The sequence below is a fragment of the Aegilops tauschii genome, chromosome 4, assembly GCF_002575655.3.
Source record: "Aegilops tauschii subsp. strangulata cultivar AL8/78 chromosome 4, Aet v6.0, whole genome shotgun sequence".
Lineage (NCBI taxonomy): Eukaryota > Viridiplantae > Streptophyta > Magnoliopsida > Poales > Poaceae > Aegilops > Aegilops tauschii.
The window spans coordinates 446,178,202-446,184,290 of record NC_053038.3 but is presented as its reverse complement, the minus strand read 5'-3'; positions in this window follow the sequence as shown (position 1 = coordinate 446,184,290).

The following is a 6,089-nucleotide window of genomic DNA, read 5'->3' as shown; positions in this document are numbered from 1 at the left end:
TCATCGAATCCGATCCGACTAAAGTGGGAGAGACAGACACCCGCTAGCCACCTTATGCAACTAGTGCATGTCAGTCGGTGGAACCTGTCTCACGTAAGTGTACGTGTAAGGTCGGTCCGGGCCGCTTCATCCCACGATGCCGCCGAATCAAGATAAGACTAGTAACGGCAAGTAAATTGACAAAATCGTCGCCCGCAACTACTTTGTCTTCTACTCGTGCATAGAAACTATGCATAGACCTAGCTCATGATGCCACTGTTGGGGAACGTAGCAGAAATTCAAAATTTTCTACGCATCACCAAGATCAATCTATGGAGTTTACTAGCAACGAGAGGGAAGGAGTGCATCTACATACCCTTGTAGATCGTGAGCGGAAGCGTTCAAGAGAACGGGGTTGATGGAGTCGTACTCGTCGTGATCCAAATCACCGATGATCCTAGCGCCGAACGGACGGCACCTCCGCGTTCAACACACGTACGGAGCAGCGATGTCTCCTCCTTCTTGATCCAGCAAGGGGGGAGGAGAGGTTGATGGAGATCCAGCAGCACGACGGCGTGGTGGTGGAAGTAGCGGGATTCCAACAGGGCTTCGCCAAGCGCTGCGGGAGGAGGGAGATGTGTCACGGGAGGGAGAGGGAGGCGCCAGGGCTTAGATGTTGCTGCCCTCCCTCCCCCCCACTATATATAGGGCCAAGGGAGAGGGGGGCGCAGCTTTGGCCCTTCCTCCAAGGAAGGGTGCGGCCAGGGAGGAGTCCATCCTCCCCAAGGCACCTCGGAGGTGCCTTCCCCCTTTAGGACTCTCCCTTTCCCTTATCTCTTGGCGCATGGGCCTCTTGGGGCTGGTGCCCTTGGCCCATATAGGCCAAGGCGCAAACCCCTACAGCCCATGTGGCCCCCCGGGGCTGGTGGACCCCCGGACCCCTTTCGGCACTCCCGGTACAATACCGATAATGCGCGAAACTTTTCCGGCGACCAAAACAAGACTTCCCATATATAAATCTTTACCTCCGGACCATTCCGGAACTCCTCGTGACATCCGGGATCTCATCAGGGACTCCGAACAACTTTCGGGTTACCGCATACTAATATCTCTATAACCCTAGCGTCACCGAACCTTAAGTGTGTAGACCCTACGGGTTCGGGAGACATGTAGACATGACCGAGACGACTCTCCGGTCAATAACCAACAGCGGGATCTGGATACCCATGTTGGCTCCCACATGTTCCACGATGATCTCATCGCATGAACCACGATGTCGAGGATTCAATCAATCCCGTATACAATTCCCTTTGTCTACCGGTATAGTACTTGCCCGAGATTCGATCATCGGTATCCCGATACCTTGTTCAATCTCGTTACCGGCAAGTCTCTTTACTTGTTCCGTAACACATCATCCTGTGATCAACTCCTTGGTCACATTGTGCACATTATGATGATGTCCTACCGAGTGGGCCCAGAGATACCTCTCCGTTTACACGGAGTGACAAATCCCAGTCTCGATTCGTGCCAACCCAACAGACACTTTCGGAGATACCTGTAGTGCACCTTTATAGCCACCCAGTTACGTTGTGACGTTTGGTACACCCAAAGCATTCCTACGGTATCCGGGAGTTGCACAATCTCATGGTCTAAGGAAATGATACTTGACATTAGAAAAGCTCTTAGCAAACGAACTACACGATCTTGTGCTAGGCTTAGGATTGGGTCTTGTCCATCACATCATTCTCCTAATGATGTGATCCCATTATCAACGACATCCAATGTCCATGGTCAGGAAACCGTAACCATCTATTGATCAACGAGCTAGTCAACTAGAGGCTTACTAGGGACATGGTGTTGTCTATGTATCCACACATGTATCTGAGTTTCCTATCAATACAATTTTAGCATGGATAATAAACGATTATCATGAACAAGGAAATATAATAATAACCAATTTATTATTGCCTCTAGGGCATATTTCCAACAGCTCCCGCCGTTGAAGCTCTTCGGGCGGAGCTAGCCCGGGCCAAGGAGCAGGCCTGGTGTAGTGATGCGGCTGCCGAGAAGGCATCGGCTGAGCTAAGAGCCGAACAAGCAGCTCGATGCCAAAATGAGGAGAAAATGTCCGCACTGGCGCTTGAATTAAAGAATACAGCCAGCCGCTGTGAATACCATGAGAAGGAGAATAAAGCCAAAATGGCTAAACTTGATAAGGCCGTACGAGATACGAGTGAAGCTCAGTCTGAATCTAGGGCAGATCGGGAAAAGATTCGGCAGGCTAAGAATATAGCGGCCGGTAAGCCCTTTTTGCTTCAGGCTAAGTTTCGCGATCCGGACAATGCTCAGTTGAACCAGGTCTGGAGTTCTCCGGCTGAATTTTTGGACTTGCCGAAGAGTTCTTTCAATGCGGCGCAATTTTACCAAGCACAAGAGGGGTATGCCACGGAGAAGCTTTTCTGGTCACAATTTGGCGCATCAAAGCGCCCTCTGTTGCTGAATGAACAGATGTCCCAATGGGCCGAGCTTCATAGGATATCCGCCGACGTCGTGAAGAATGTCATGATCCGCTTGTGGCCGAATGAGCCTGTTCCAAAGAGCTACGTTGGCCTGGTGCGGCGTCATGTTGATGCGGTGCCGCGTATCGATGCTGCGAAGCGGTCGGCGTGCATTGAACGTGCACGGATGGCCTTTGCTCGAGTCAAGACGTTCTGGGGTAAGATGAAGGCCATCGATGTTGCGGCGAAGAGTCCACCCCAGGGCAAGGACCGTAGTGAGCCGGAGCATTATTTTGAAGACGTCCTGGAAGCCGCCCGCCTGATAGAGGGTCAATGCTCGAAGAACATAATGTTTGAGTGAGGTGTATTAGAATTGTAAAAGACAATTTTATAATTGATCTATTTTATATTTTTGCTCAAAAGCTTGAATTCCTCCTATGCGTCCGTTTTAATATAATCTGAAAGTTTGCAGTCGTCGGCTTCAGCCCCCTCGTAGGAAGTACGGGGGTGTTCGGAAAAGCATTTAATCACTCTTTATCCAACGTCTTGGTCCGTGAAGGAGGTGATAATGCAGCGAACCAAGCAATCGGACTATCAGGCGTTAACACTTTCACTTAGCCATAGGAGTTTTATGGTGGGACTACGACATAGCCCCTGGTATGTATGCGGCGTATAGTGCCTTACATATTTGATCTGAAAAAGATCCCTCGTGTGACACGGAGAATCACTAAGGATTCCAAGAAGTCGTCAAGTGGTTGACCAGCTCTTGCCGCATCATGACAGTCAGTTTTTGGCTTTCTCTACTAAGGTGCTCATCCGGTTTAGACCAGGGAACAATCGCAGTAGTTCTCCCTGTACTACCCTAGCCGATAGAGCGGAACGTAGGGTAGCAAGCACAGGAGCCGGGCAACCCAACTATTGACCCAAGACAATGATTCGGAGCTGATGCATATAAGGCCAAACTTGCGACGCCGAAGTACGCTATAGAGCTATTCAGACTTTTGCTGGCAACTCATTCGTTCCCATACAGAGCCCCTGGCAGGGTATGCCGAGGTGCATCTGTAAAGCAGCTGTTGAGGCCGTACTCATTGTTGAAAGAGTATGAAAGATTAGTTCGAACGAGGTTTACTGGGAGCGGAGAAATATGCCAATGATAAATTTATGTATATATAAAAAAAGAAACCACAAACCCGGGTATTTGACATGCTTAGGGTTGGGAACAGAGGTTTACTGGGAGCATAGTACAGGCTCGGAATAAAGAGTGCGGTCTACAAAAAGTTATTTTGGACCTCCTGTCGCACATCTGCGCCGCCCGTCCTCGGGGAGGGGAATCCTTCACGGAAGTAGCCCCTTAGGTGAGTGTACGGATCCGAACTTCGATAGAGTCTGTTGTAGATGCTTTCCTGTTGGTCACCTGTTCTTAGGAGAAGATACAGAAAAATAAGAAAAACAGATAAAAACGTTACGGGAATGCTTGCAGGGTTGTCCGTATTGTGCTTCCGCCGATGCCCATGGTATCTTGAGTGCGTAGTGATGTACGGGTGGTGTAAATCTTGCCAGTATGTTAGGTGGACGGCGGAAACCGAACTGCTATTTCCGTTTCGGGAGTGATCGAAGTTCCGAGGGAAACTGTTTTTGGCCCCTGGTGTTCGGCTGGCGAGCCGCTCCGTCATATTTATCGCCTGGTGGCCTCCTCCCCTTCTGATCGGCGTTAAGCTTGCCTGCCTGCTTGAGGACCCAACAGTTTCTGTTGGTATGATTAGCTGGCTTATCAGGGTGACCGTGAATCTGACAAGGTTGGTCCAATATCCTGTCTAGGGTGGATGGTCCATCCTGGTTTGCCTTTAGTGGCTTCTTCCATTGACCGGGTTTTGGATTGTGAAATCCGGCGTTGACCGCTGTGTCGTATAATCTTTCAGTATTATTGCGACTGTTGTGTTCAGTTCGTTGTGGCTTACCATTGACGTCTCGGATTTCGGAAGTGCCCGGGTCGCTGGCGTTGTTGCTTTTACGAGCGAGCCAGTTGTCTTCTCCCGCACAAAAGCGAGTCATTAGAGCGGTAAGGGCTGTCATGGATTTGGGTCCTTCCTGGCCGAGGTGACGCGCTAGCCATTCATCCCGGACGCTATGTTTGAAGGCCGCAAGGGCTTCTGCATCCAGACAGTCAACAATTTGGTTCTTTTTGACTAAGAACCTAGTCCAGAGCTCCCTGGCTGACTCGCCGGGCTCCTGGAAAATATGACTTAAGTCATCGGCATCTAGTGGCCGGACATATGTTCCTTGGAAGTTGTCTCGAAAGGCGTCTTGCAAATCTTCCCAGTTGCCAATAGAATTTTCTGGCAAACTGTTTACCCAGTACCGAGCTGGCCCTTTAAGCTTGAGAGGTAGGTATTTAATGGCATGAAGGTCGTCTCCATGAGCCATGTGAATATGCAGGAGGTAATCCTCAATCCATACCGCGGGATCTGTTGTTCCATCGTATGATTCGATGTTAATGGGTTTAAACCCGTCTGGGAATTCATGCTCCATTACCTCGTCAGTGAAGCAGAGAGGGTGTGCGACTCCTCTATGTTGGGCCACACTATGAAGCACCTCCGGCGGGCTTCGTCTATGGTGTTCGGACCGGGCGTGGTCGGCTCTGTTGTGTCCGAATAGGTAACCCTCATCACCGGTCGGGGCATGTCCCCGCGATCTGTATACTGATTTTGTGTGTCCTGTTCTACCCTCCAGGTCTTGTTGAATGTTGCGAGTATTCCCCCGAGCTGTTTTGTTCTTGTTTTGATGGCCGGATGGGTTGGTATGGTGCTCTGCTTGGGCTGCTGCTTTATTCGGACCGAACTATGGTCAGCCTACCGCATTATTCGATGGTGGTGTGGGCTCCAACGCCCTGCCATCGTATTGAGGGAGCCACCTACTCTTGGGGTGGCTTATGTCTGGGCTGCTAAGGTCGTATTCTTTGGCGGCCAGGACCTCGGTCCATCTATCATTGAGCAAATCTTGGCTCGCTTGAAGCTGCAACTGCTTCTTCCTTAGGCTCCTTGCAGTAGATATGAGCCGGCATTTAAAGCGCTCCTGTTCTAGAGGTTCCTTAGGCACGATAAAATCGTCGTTGCCGAGGGTCTCTTCTTCACCGAAGAGTGGGGATAAATTGTTATCCTCTGAGTCTCCATATGTGGCCTGTTCGTCAGGGCTGTCTTGCCCTCCTTCCTGTTCCTCCTGTTCGGATCCTACCTCGACAGGGTCTTCATTGTCTGGAGTGTTATCTTCTTTGGTGCTAGTATTGTTTTCTCTTGAGCGATGTAACTTAGAGCGGCGCCGGGCGCGCCGATGTTCGTACTGTGTACCAGGAGGTTTATCCTTGACTGGGTCCTCCTTGTCATCATCGAGAGCGTCGTTGGGTGTGTCTACCATACACACGTCGTACCATGAAGTGGCCATCCCCCGTCTAGCGGGTAGTGAGTTCTGGCCTTGCCCCTCATCGTCGTCCATACCGTTGATGTCTTCGGAGCCGGGGCCAAGAGTGTTGGTTGGGTCTTCGATAGTGGCTATGAAGTGGGTGGCGGGTGGGAAGCAAAATTTTCCATCATCCACCACAAGTTCGAACCGAACATA